This window comes from Danio aesculapii, chromosome 5 (genome assembly GCF_903798145.1).
Source record: "Danio aesculapii chromosome 5, fDanAes4.1, whole genome shotgun sequence".
NCBI lineage: Eukaryota > Metazoa > Chordata > Actinopteri > Cypriniformes > Danionidae > Danio > Danio aesculapii.
In genome coordinates, this window is record NC_079439.1 from 51,940,163 (window position 1) to 51,954,771 (window position 14,609).

Consider the following 14,609-nt stretch of genomic DNA (forward strand, 5'->3'; position numbering starts at 1 on the left):
ACCGTCAAGAGTGATGAGGGTGGAGGCGCATGCAGATCAGGCAGAGAAAGGTGCCCTCCAAGACTGCGTGAGCCTATTGTGCACTTTCGGGAAGAAAGGGATGGGAAGCTAGAAGGTCTTGCCTTCTTTACATCCTCCACATACACCCATCTAGTCGGTCAGGCCCCGGGGCTGGGGGATAAACCATCTCCAGGCCCACAGCCGAAGCAGCCTGGAAAAGCACGGTTATAATGTCTGCTTCTAGATCTGACACCGCGCTCGATACCCTGGACGGAGCGGGTTCGAATCCTTCATCAGACAATGACAGCCTGTCCTCCGATGCAGCGATGGACATCTGAGCCTTGGTGTCATCAAGTGAGAGGGCGACCATCCTAGGACGGAGCGCTTCACTCACTCGAAGCTTGGATGGAGCGCGTGGAGGAGCAAGAGGTCCACAAGCCCGAGGGCGGCAGATTTACTCCTACTGTAACCCGGATCCTAGATCTGCCAAAGTGCCCACCGCGGAGCGGCGGACAACTTGGGTGGGTGGCCCTTTTGCAAGAGCGAGCCGCAATCTTAACTGCGAACAGACATGCCACTGCAGTGATGGCATGCACTTCCCGCGAGCACCACATCAACATGCTGGACCCGTAGACATGAAACACAGTGCTCTGTGCCCATCATCCGGGGACAGGAACCAACCCATCCAGAAACGGATCGGCGTCTTGAAAGACGCGCTGCTTAACTGTGTTGCCTTTTAGGAAATTCGCAACAATACATACTGCCTGGAGACCGGACCCAAAGAAGGCAAGGGAGAAACCCAGCTCGACCATCTGCCACCTTGTATTACACACTCTGGACCGGGGAGAAGCAGCCCGCTTTCTTGTTCCTCTCTCTCTCTGTCATAACAGTCAGAGAAAACCCTCATTGACTCTCTCAGAAGCTCTGTGAAAGGATCTGAAGCAAAAAGGATGCCTCAGATGGCACGCACTGCACTTATATTCCAAATTGATTGTAAGTAGCGCCAGCTGTGCATGCTGACACTGCCAACTCATTGGCAATTCATCGGCCTGTATATATACTCTTTCAGATGATTGGATTCTAACGACATCCCCATAGTGGAAGTTTCCTCATAGCGTTGAAGTTCCCCTCCCGAAGGGGAACTAGCATGTTTTCAGTTGTTAGTTAGCAAAACTTGTCATAGTGTGCAATATTTCATGCATGCATGAATTGCTGGTCCCACACTCTTACGTGCTTTGTCCTAAAGCAACTATGCCTAGTGCTTGGCCAGCGAAGCGCAGGAATTACACTTATTACTAAGCCATACATACATGCTACTTTAGACTAAATATTCAAAGTAGCATTGTAAACAATATAGGGACCAATGTCACAGGTTGTCATAGTTTCAAAAATGAACCAACTTCACCTCAGTAAAGCAGGCTAGCAGAATAGCGCTATTTACTTATGTTATGTTATTAAACTAAATAAAAATCTGAAAAAAAGAAGTGCTAAAAGCAGAAATATCTCGTCATCTTTTACATTACACTTGCTGCATCTCACAGCACCTGTGTTTAAATGCTTAGGTCTTTTAAACTAACTTTTTAAAATAAATTACAGTATTGATGCTATTAAAGGTATCTTATGAAATTGAAAATAGTCACATCAATCTTTCGCCAGAAGATTCAGTAGCTGAAAACACTTCCATGCATATAATCCATTCATAAAAACAACAAAAACCTATATACGTTTTATGTGGCTAATAATGCTGTAGCATTACCTGTCCGAAAGAAATACTTCAGCAATGGTCCCATCCTTGCTCCAGCATGCAAAAGTAGCTAAAGTAAGTTTTGAATCAGCATTTTTTTTTTTTTTTTTGAAGTGCTGTCACTCTCTCGTGTGCAAGTGCAAATGGCAGATCTGTATGTGTGAACAGGGGTGCGCAGATGTACAAATCTACATTTGTTGACAGACAGTTTGGGCTACTTATCAGAATTATGGGAATTATCTGAGTAATTTTAAATGGACAAATATTTTTTAGTCTTGTGCTTTACCCAGAATATAAAAATACATATAAATACATTTATATCATTTACTTTACTCATTACTATATGAATGTGAAGAGACTTTGAACCAGAACAACAAAAAATATTTCTGAAAACAATCAAATACTGCACCTTTAAACTGTTAATGGTGCCAAACAGCATTTCCTGTTGTTTACATCTTTATTACGTCTTTACCCTTCCTTGCTACAACATACAGTTAACGCTAGAGGTATGCACATAATACATCAATTTTAACATAAAATTATGCCTACAAGTTATGGCTTACAATCCACAGCTTCTTCTATTATCATTGCAACTGCTTTGAGAAGTTTTGGCTAAATCCAGCACTTAACTGCGATGGATTCTGGAAGCTGTCCTTTGTCAAATGCTAGAGAGCTGTCTTTTTTAAAATTACCTGGAACATAATTAGAAATAAATTGTAACCACTTCTCTTTTGTGTCATGTCCCTTAGAAGCTCAAATGCAGAAAAAGAACAAGTGAAAATAGCAGTGTTTGGATGGCATTTTAGCTTTCGTTGCTACTAACGCAATAGCCCATCTGTGACCACACCCCTTTACTGTGCTTTCCCTGGGGTGTAAGAAACTGAGGGGTTTATGACATCATTTTTTTAAAACAATTTTAAACATTGTCATACAAATAGACAAAGTTTAATTTATCAGCTTAGCAAATGACAGTACATAATATTTTACTACATATTTTTCAAGACACTTCTATAGAGCTTAAAGTGACATTTAAAGGCTCAACTAGGTTAATTAGCTTAACAATGCAGGTTAGGGTAAATATGCAAGTTATTGTGTAACAATGGCTTGTTCTGTAGACTATTAAAAAAATAAATAGCTTAAAGGGCTACTAATTCTGACCTTAAAATGTTCTTTTTAAAATAAAAACTGCTTTTATACTAGCACAACAAAAATAATAAATAATAAAACAAAAAGACTTTCTCCAGAAGAAAAAATACTATCATACTGTGAAAATTTCCTTTCTCTGTTAAACATAATTTAGGAAAATATTTTAAAAGAAAAAAACATTTAAAGGGGGGCTAATAATTCTGACTTCAACTATATATATATGTCCCACAAGTGCTTATATACAGCCATATTGCACTGCTACATGTGTGATGTTGCGGTTTATACAACAGTTCGACGACACAATCATGTATATAAAAATGAAAATCAAACACGGAGAGTCTAAAAACCCTTTTGTATTTGGAACTACTTTCTTCCACCATTCATTCACACCTGCAGCTGACGTCAAAACAGCAGAAGCCGTTACTAATTCACCAAGCTCACTTTAGAGCTAGTATTGGAATGATTCTCAAGCATAATGTATAAAATGATGACAAAACAGGTGATTTTGCTGACATTTTAAGATTATAAGGCTTTAAACTTAACACGAAATGCTCTCCGTCTACAGAGATATCTTCTTACAGTGTTACAGTCTACAGTATTTCTCTATTGCAATCGGGATATCACAATAATTAACCTCGAAAAAAGCAGCACAATCACTACCAGGACTGTTGTCTATGATAAGGAAAGATAAGGAGGGGGGGGGGGTGTGTTTTGGGGGTGAGGTCTCTGAATAACACTGTTGAGAACCGGGATAGGAAAGTAAATGTGTAAAATAGGCACTGTCCTTAAATAAACTGCATAGTTGCAATCTATACAAAAGAGAGAGATCGACTTAGAATATCACTTACCAGTTTAATAATGATTTGGTCAGCTGTAGTTAGAAAACACGCTGTTTTAATATTCTAAGCAAGGGCTTATTATGTGGTCCTCGCACCATCTTGGGGATAGACAACATCGACCGTCTTTAATGGCTGCCGACGCGCTGTTTCTCAGAAAATATAAATATTCGAAATAGCCACTATCCTTATAAATAAACTGCATAGTTTGCAATCTAAACAACTACATTCTCTACTAAAAAATCCTCAAAAGTACATTATGGTTGTCCAATAGCTGGTATATTTGTCAAACTGTAAAGTTTCCTCTTGTTGCTGTATGGGGCAGAGAGTAATACAAAGGTGAAGGGATGAAGAGGCTGGACCAGTGCTGTTATTTGCAGATTATCTCACGGTCATCAGCCACAGAATTGTTGTATAAAAAAAAAAAAAATATATATATATATATATATATATATATATATATATATATATTCAAAATAACTTCATACACTTTGAAAGAAAAATGAATAAACAAAAATACTAATATTATATAATACAGCAATACATATTTGTCTGATCTATATACTTTCCATGTCCATCAGTTCAAGAAAAGAGTCACCATCTAGATCAGGGGTCACCAATCTCGTTCCTGGAGGTCCGGTGCCCTGCAGGGTTTAGCTTTAACTTGCCTCAACACACCTGCCTGGGTGTTTCAAGTATACCTAGTAAGACCTTGATTAGCTTGTTGAGGTGTGTTTGATTAGGGTTTGAGCTAAAATCTGCAGGACACTGGACCTTCAGAACAAATTTGGTTATCCTTGATCTAGATTCTCCAAAAAGTCAAAATATATGATTTTTTATTTTGTTTTTTTGAAATAGGGTATCTTGTTTAAGGCATGGCAAAAGGTCATCCACTGAGATACACCAGGACTGTCTTCTTTTTCCAAGAACACACAATTACATGTTTAGCTTCCAGCAAACATAAAATGAACAGCAATCTTTTATGCTTGGACACATTAAAGTTCAGTGGACAAATATGCAATATACACAAGCAGGGAACAAAAGGAATTACTTTACAATGATTTGACTTACAGTATTCAGTGTTTTAACCCTGAAACAACTGACTGTAGTACACTCTCACATATAATGAAATAAAGTTCCCCATCAGAGGGAAACTTCCATGCTATGTGGAAAACTTCCACTATGGGGATTTTGTCAAATCCAATCATCTTAAAGAGTAATAAAACAGGCCAATGAAATACCAGCGAGTTTACTGCATCAGCGTGCACAGCTTGCATCAATTACAATCAATGTTCTATAAAAACACTGCTCGTGCCACATCGAGGCATCCTTTTCGCTTTCAGAGCCTTTCACGAAGCTTCTGAGAGAATCTTATGAGGGTTTCTCTGACTGTGATCCAACATAGAGAGAGAACGAGAAAGCAGGCCTGCTTCTCCCGGTCCAGAGTGTGTGATATGTGGCGGCAGAAACGGTCGAGCTGGAGTTGCCTCCCAAGTTCACGGACATGTATTTCACCAGGGTTAGCCCTGTGTCTGACCCCGTCTTGCGAGAGGAGGTTGCTGTCCTCCTGGCGGAGGATGCAATCGAGCCGGTCCCTCGAGCTGAGATGGAGAGCATGTTATACAGCCCGTACTTCATCGTACCCAAATAGAGTGGTGGGCTAGATCTGCGCGTTTTGAACCGATACCTTCACAGGCTGCTGTTCAGAAGGCTTATGCAGAAGCGCATCTTCTGATGCGTTCATCCTTGGATTGGTTTGCAGCAATAGACCTGAAAAATGTTCATGGCTCCATACTTCCTTGTCACCGACAGTTTCTGCGGTTTGCGTTCAAAGCTTGAGCCTGGCAGTACAAAGTCCTCCCTTTCGGGCTCTCTCTGTCTCTTTGGGTTTTTACCAAGCTCGTGGAGGGTGCCCTAGAGCCTCTTCGGCTCGCTGGCAACTGCATATTCAATTATCTCAATGATTGGTTGATTTTAGCCCACTTGCGGGAGCAATTGATTATGCACAGAGACAGGGTTCTTCAGCATCACGACTTGTTGGGGCTTCAGGTCAACCGAGAGAAGAGCAAGCTCGCCCCCATGCAGAGCATCTTCTTTCTCTTTGCTAACGCAGCTATTGTGCAAGGTCAGGGAGGCCAGGTAGCAGGTCTCTCTGACCCAACCAGACCTGGATATCAGAACTCCTCGCGACGGCCCCTCCCTGGCAGATCCCTCTGAGAGAAGACTTTCTCTCTCAGGGGACAGGGCACATCTGGCACCCTCGCTCAGATCTAATAAAACCTCCACATGTTGTCCATAGACGCAGCGAGGAAGACTTAGGTAACTACCGATAGCAGTGGTTAATACCATCACTCAGGCTAGCACCCTCTTCGAGGCATGCCTATGCCCTGAAGTAGAGTCTATTCACTGAGTGGTGTGCTTCTCACCGAGAAGACCCCCGAACTTATCAGATCAGCGTTGTGCTTTTTTTACATTGCTGTGTCCGGTTTGCGCTTTGCAAATTTATGTGGACCGCACTCAGAGCTTTAGATCCTCTGAGCAGCTCTTTGTCTTTTAACCGTGGTTGGCAGAAGGGAAGTGCTATATCTAAACAGAGGTTGGTCCTACTGGATAGTGGATGCCATCTCCCTCGCTTATCAGAGCCAGGGCGAGCCATGTCCCCCAGGAATGAGATGCGCACGTCCATCCACTCGAAGCGTTGCATTTTCTTAGGCGTTAGCATGCGGCGCTTCTCTTACAGACATCTGTAGAGCTTCAGGGCTGGGCGACACTAATATACTTTTAAGATTTTATGATTTACAGTTTCCTCAAGGGTGGCAAGGGAAACCCTGGTGAATAAGGAATTCAGTAGTGTTGAAACACCTTGCCGTGCCTTTCTCTCTAACACAGAGATACATGCACTTTCTCGCTTTGTCAGTTGAGTTTCCCACTTGGCGAACCCTGCTTCAAGTTCAACCAAGGCCCCCCAGCATCTGACTCAGTAGAGGAGTCAGGTGTTGGCCCCGTTACATTTGATGGCATGCCCACTGGTCAGCCTGCATTCTGGGTACAGATGCCTGCTATGCGCATTCCCCACTGGCAATCCCATATGCTCATTCAGCCACGATGTAGTCCCCCCCCTTTTAGGCGGGCTCGTGTCTTCCCTCCCCACTAACCATCTACTCATCTACTCTAGAAGTAATACTGTCTACTAAGCCATTTATATTAAAGCAATCTAGAAAGGAGTGCTTGTGTCTGAGTTTGAGCTTTTAGACAAACTTCTTGCCACTGTAGTGATCAGTAGTAGAGCCAGGAACTTGTGGAAATTAATTTCCAATAAAAACAAACAATGCTGCAGAGTTTAATACTAAACTCTGGCCCGTTCTTCTTAAGCTTATCAGAAAGTGGCAATTGACCCTTCGCTAAGCCCACCCCTCCTTAGTTACTGTTGCTATGCCTGTCAAGCTATCGTGCCTGGCATGGCTTTTACAATGTGTATGCGCCGGTGTCAGAGCATTGCCAGGAATATAATGTCTTTCGAACAGGTGAGTTATCCGAGAAAGCTATACAAAAAAGGACTGCAGTGTGCATTAAAGGGGTATATTCACGACGTAGATAGTCAAACCGATTAGAGAATAATTAAATCAAAATTGAGCTAGCTTAGCCTAGCCACCTCATATGCTGACCATTCAACAGCTTAGCTCATGCTCAGCAGGAGAGGTGAAATTTAAAAGTAATATAATAAAAACCAAATTAAACCATGATTTCTCTATTTTAGAGCCAAAAGCCTGATAAACTAGTGTTATGCAATGAAATATAGCGTTACTAACCGATGAGAAACACGCATGACAGTGCCTCTACATAGGTCATTCATAAAAAGAGCAGCCAGAAAGGGGAAATTGATGGATTTGTGCCAATATTAGCTTCATTGACCCATAACAATGTACAGTAAGTTACCTATTACTGTCAGTATGTTTTGTGCTCTTTATAAATTAATGAAAAACAGCTGCTGGTTGATCGAAGTGCTCAGCTTGTGATCACATCTCTGTTTTGTTCTGTTGATTTGTAATTCAATATTCGTAGCTTGAAATAGATGGAATATGAAGTTCAGTAAAGTTAGCACAGATTTGTATTTTCCCCATCAATACTCACGTCATTATGACCTATTCGCTATTAGTATGACTAAAGTTACTATGGCGAAGGCTTAAACGGTGCAATGCTCATAATATCGAGCGAAAAAAAAAGAAAAAGACAGCTGTGAAACATAACCTGCTTTGTATTTTTGTAGAAAACACAGTGTAGATATGTTTAGGGTAAGGTGTGTGAGTTACTGCCGTTTATTCACTGAATGTGTCAGGAATATCAAAACAAAACTAACTTAACTCCCCTCACAGAGCTTGATCCACGCTGGCATTTATCCTCTTCGGGGAAAAAATGTAAAAGTTTAAATCTAAAAGTTTCCGTTAAAACTTTTAGGATACCGGGTGTCAGATTTGCACAATCCATTTGCGAACACGATTTGGCCTGTTGGATCACAATACCTCCATCTCACAAAAGAGACAAAATGGAATATTTTACTTCATATACCTGTAGATTCAAATGATCATGTATATATTTAATACGCACGCTTGAAATACTTCACTGTATGGAAACTTTGCTTATTAATGTTATATTTGAATGCTGTGGGAATAGTAATGTTTAAACTTATATATATTGCAAAATAATGCCTTGGGTAAATAATATGTAGTTTGGAAAGTGAATTATGCATAGGAAAATATTTAAGACCTTAAATATAATAATAGTCACACTGTGACTATGACTAGGCAAATACCAGTCACACTATGGATGACACCTTCCAGTGACCAAATCACAGGATTATCCAATCACACAACGCTGAATTTAAAAGGTGACACCTTTCAATCCCGCCTTCCAGAGAAAGTATTAAAAAACAATCTCTCAAAGAAAAGTAGGTGGTTGTAAAAGAGAGTGCTATCGAGAGAGTGGTGCAAGGGTGGTATAGAGAGTGGTATATAATGTCTCTTGATAATGTCTCTGGGGCCCCCATAAATGTTTGGGCCCTTAGAACTCACCCCCACCCCCCCCCCAGTGGCGCCCCTATCGTTCCATGCTTCAAGACCTGCAACAGATCCAACTTCTTCCAACCTCTGCTCAAACAGCAGCAACAACCACAACCTCCAGAAATCTCCAGTTCTGCGTGTTCCAGAATCTACAGATTTATTGTTCTTAAAGCTCAAGAGAGATAAGTCTGCTCATTCAATGCTTCAAGACCTGCAAGAAGATCCAACTTCTTCTTCAACGGCAGAAATGTAAATATACCACTTTCCAACCCTCTAAGAGATTCCTTGGCATAGTGTGTTTCAGTATAAAATATTCTAATTAATTAGATGTTTATAACTAATTATAACAAAAAACAATCTCAGATTCTTGGCCAACGTTAGCACCTGATGCTCCCTGTTACCAATTAGCTTCATGGATTTAGCATCTGCCTCAGCCTCTTCAGGTACAGTCGATTTGCCTTTTTTGGTGTTGCTTAATTTGTTTTGGTGGCATCTTGTAACGTTAAGATGTTTCAGTGTTTTAAAATGGATCCCTTTGCATTGAACTTTGAAGCGTCTTACATTAAAATATGTCATTTATGTTCACAGCTACATTTCAGAAGAAGTAAAGCTTAAAAATATGATATCATAATGAACCACCCCTTCATGTAACTTTTTATTCAAAATGGAAAAAACATTTAACAACAAAATATGTTCGACATTTACCAAAAAAAACATTTTTTAGAATGTTTCTCATTGACAATTTAATTTATACTTAATAATTCAGCTCCAGAGCTGTAGGCTATATACTGCTTACATTATATGTGTGAGTGTATGGCGGTAATACCACATATCTTGCTAATAAGCTTTCATACTTACCATGGAAGAAATGTCCTCACCGTGACAGCCCAACTCATGAACATGTGTCTTCTAGTCATCTGGTCATCCTCCCCAGGCACAAGGCTGGAGAAGGTTACAGAAAAAATTCTGCTGCTCTGAAAGTTCCAATGAGCACAGTGGCCTCCATCATCTGAGTGTGAAAGATATTTGGAACCACCAGGACTCTTCCTAGAGCTGGCCGGCCATCTAAGAAGATTCTCTAGTCTGATGAGACTAAAATTAAACTCTTTGGAGTGAATGCCAGTCGTTACGTTTGGATAAAACCAGACACTGCTCATCACCAGGCTAATACCATCCCTACAGTGAAGCATGGTGGTTGCAGCATCATGCTGTGTGATGTTTTTCAGCAGGAGGAACTGAAAGACTAGTCCGGATAGAGGGAAAGATGAATGCAGATATGTACACAAACATTCAGAATGTAAACCTGCTTCAGAGTGAACTCGGTTCAGCTTCCAGCAGGACAATGACCCAAACCACACTGCCAAAACATCAATGAACTGGCTTCACAACAACTTAGTGAATGTCTTTTAGTGGCCCAGCCAGAGCCCAGACCTAAATCCTCTTGAACATCTCTGGAGAGATCTGAAAATGGCTGTACACCATCGCTTCTCATACAACCTGATAGAGCTTAAGAGGTACTGCAAAGAGGAATGGGCAAAAATTCCCAAAGACAGGTGTGCCAAGCTTGTAGCATCATATTCAAAAAGACTTGAGGCAATAATTGCTGCCAAAAGTGCATCAACAAAATATTCAGTAAAGGCTGTGAATACTTATGAACATGTGATTTTTCTTTCTTTTTTCTTTTTTTTTTATAAATTTGCAACAGTTTGCAAAAAGTGAAGCGCTATCAATACTTTCCAGATACACTGTACAAAATATTCATTCATCCATTTTCGGCTTAATCTCTTTATTAATCAGGGGTCACCACAGTGGAATGAACCGCCAACTTTTCCAGCATATTTTTTACACAGTGGATGCCCTTCCAGCTGCAACCCATCACTCATTCACACACATACCCTACAGACAATTTAGCCTACCCAATTCACCTATACCGCATGTCTTTGAACTTGTAGGGAAAACCGGAGCACCCGAAGGAAACCCACGCTAACAGGGGCAGAACATGCAAACTCCACACAGAAACGCCAACTGACACAGCTGGGCTCAAACCAGCGACCCACTTGCTGTGAGGCAAACGTGCTACCCACTGCGCCACCGTGCAGCCCTAAAGCACTGTTGATGGGGATAATTTGAACAATGCAAATAAAAAAATTCAGCAAGCAAATGCCTTGGACCACTGGTGGGTTGTGGTGGCCCTCCTAGTGGTGGCAGGGCCCCAAAGCCGATTAGTTCACTTATAGGTAGGGCCAGCCCTGCACACACAGCATTATGTATGCTGAACACAATATAAATCAATTAGAGTAATGTTAACCTATTTTGCTCATGAGATGTGGATAAAAGATGTAATTAATTGAAGCCAGGAATTAATTTAATCTCTGTATCAAGAGATTACAGTTGAGCTGGGTGATTTGACATGATTCAGCAGCAAAAGTTACAATTAAAAACCTTATGCCTCTTCCAAGTGGAGCCGAATAAATGTATAATTTGTAAATCTTGCATTTTGAGTTTAAACGTATCGTGTAGTCGTTGCACAGTAATACATAGTAAACAATTAGAGCCTCCCATTTCTAGAATAAAAGCCACACTTACATAGATAGTAAAAATAAGCTTTAAAATAACAAAGGGAGGAAAATAATTGTTGTGCATATTAATGATCTCAGAGCTATTAGGTCTACATGCAAATAATAAGGGCATGGCCCATGAGTTGCATAACAGTTTGCTTGTGTTCTGATTGGCCTGTTGTCCACCGAGGTTTAACGTATAGAATTGACATAAGATCTAGGAAATAATGGTGTCTAAGGCTCACAGTTTGGCCATTTCAATATACTTTGATTTCAATTTCAATATACTGATCTCTTTAATTATTAGACTATGCCTTTTCTTTATAGGGCACACTTAAACCTGCACTGTAAAACCCAATAAGTTAAAGTAACTCAAACTATTTGAGGAAACTGATTGCAACAAACCATTTAGGTTCAAAATCTAATCCTAATGAGTACTGTGAACTTAATCCATTTGAGTAAACAAAGCAATCTGAGCACAAAACCCAATAGCTACATGAAGAGAACTCAAACCAATTGAGTACTGTAAAACCCAATAAGTTAAAGCAACTCAAACGTTTTGAGGAAACCAATTGCTACAAGACATTTGAGTTAAAAATGTATCTATGTGAGTACTGTGAACGTACTCCATTTAAGTTGAAGTAGTGAGATATTTAAGTTATTAAGTAAGTGTTGGTTAATCATTAATAATGAACACTTGTAGTTAACAAGCTGAATCACTGAGGAGAAATACAAAACTACAGCTGACTTTAGTCACAGTCTTAAAAGAAATAAAACACATTCAATCTCTCAACACTTCAGCAGAGGATCATTAAACAACTCCACAAACAGTATCAACAGCTTCAATTAATACTAACTTGCTTGAGTTTAACTTTGTCAGATGTCTATTGACATTCACTGAAATAATAATTTTCTTAGGCATCACCACTAATGTGTCTTTGGACTCTGTGGGGGAAACCGGAGCACCGGGAGAAAACCCATGCGAACACGAGGAGAACATGCAAACTCCACACAGAAATGCCAACTGACCCAGTCGAGGCTAAAACCAGCAACCTTCTTGCTGTGAGGCGAACGTGCTACTTACTGCGCCACCCATATATAATATATCTCATCTCACTCATTTTCTTTTCAGCTTAGTCCCTTTATTAATCTGTGGTTGCCACAGCAGAATGAACCACCGACTTACCCAGCACGTTTTTACGCAGCAGATGTCCTTCCAGCCGCAACCCATCTCTGGGAAACATCTACACACACTCATTCACACTCATACACTAAGGACAATTTAGCTTACCCAATTCACCTGTACTGCATTTCTTTGGACTTTGGGGGTAACCGGAGCACCCACAGAAAACCCACGCGAACGCAGGGAGAACATGCAAACTCCACACAGAAATGCCAACTGACCCAGCCGAGGCTTGAACCAGCGACCTTCTTGCTGTGAGGTGACAGCAACTCAAATTATATAATAATGAAATGTGTCATGTTTTGAAATGTTTGTTTAGAAGCCCTTGAGGGTGCAGTAGGTAACTGTCTTCAAAAACATTTTTTGTTGTAGTGGTTGAAAGTCTCTTCACATTCCATTAGTAGTGATTAAAGTAAATTACCTAAATGTATTTATATGTATTTTTAAGGCATAAAACAAAAAATGTTCATCCAATTAATTATGGCTTAGTAATAAGTGTAATTCCTGCACCCCGCCGGCCAACCACTAAGCATAAAGTAGTCCCTTTAGGACAAAGTTTAACAGAGTGAGACAGCGATCCTTGCTTGCATGCATGACATATCGCACATTATGCAGGTTAAGTTTTCAAACTGGCAAATGACATGTACTAGTGGGTTGTCTACTGACATCTTAAAGTTGCGTGCGTTCGTGTTTTAGGAGCCGTTTTTGGGAGGGACTGTGTTTCAAAGATATTATGGTAACTGGTTAGCATTTTGCCAGATCACCTAATGCGCATTTAAAAGTATAGCTAAATAAAGCATCTACTTAATTTAATACTTAATACCTGCTGAAACATCTCAAGAATGATCAGTGGAAACAGAATGTACCTGAGCTCAATTTAGAGCTTCACGGCAAAGGCTGTGAATACATGTGTATGTACATGTGATTTTTCATGTTTTTTTATTTTTAATAAATTTGCAACAATATATAAAAAAAACAAATTTTTTTTTTAACATTGTCATTATGGGGTATTGTGTGAAGAATTTTGAGGAAATAAGTGAATTTAATCCATTTTGGAATAAGGCTGTAACATTAAAAAAAGTGGAAAAAGTGAAGCGCTATGAATAATTTCTGGATACACTGTACCTATGTTAGTTACTTGATTTTCTTTGATTCATGTTAGATAGTTTGTTCCTCCCAATATTTAGATGTTTTTGTTTGTTGTTTTGACCTGGTTTCCCCTTGAATTTATTCCTTTTTTATTCCTCTTCCTTTGTAAAAAAATAAAAATAAAATAATAAAATCAAAATCAACTTCTTAAATCTCTTGCAGTGATTGCTGCTTAAAATAAGTAAAATAATAAAACACAAAAAATAGGGTGAAATCAAAGACATATTAAAGGGCATCTATGGTGAAAAATCTACTTTTCAAGCTGTTTGCACAGACATGTGTGTAGATATAGTGTATAGGCAGTCATATTGGAGTGATAAAAACACACACAGTCCTTTTTTTTTTTTTTAATTTAACAACATAAAAACGGTGGACCAATTGGAGCGGTTTTCAGATCGACTGCAACTTGATGTAGGAGTGCGGTCCCCCCGCCCACCGAATTGATTGACAGCTGTGTGTATTAACATGTCCCGGTAGTCACGTGTCTAATCATATAAACAAGACCAGACGTGCGCAAAGCAACAGGGAATAAAAGGTCTGTTCAGTTTGCTAGGATCATCAAATGTGATCAAGAGTGAGTTTTACAAGTTTAAAATGTTTTTAAAACAGTACATGTGTGTAATGAATTACAGCGATTTAGCTTAGCTTTACTTCATCAGCGGTTTGTGGACGGTAAATCAGGTTTATTTTGTGCATTAACATAATAGATATCCATACAGCAGTGAAGATTAACTTGTATCCTGTTACATATGCGTGCAAACAGAGTGCGAAGCTAAACGCGCGCGCTGTCTCTGTCTTTGTCTCTCTCTCTCTCTCTCTCTCTGTGTGTGTGTGTGTGTCTGCGCTATTGGTGTGTGTGTGTGTGTCCTCGCTGTGTGTGCGCATGAACTTTGTAACGACCCTGTGTGTGACTCGTGGTTGCAACTCACAAAAAAT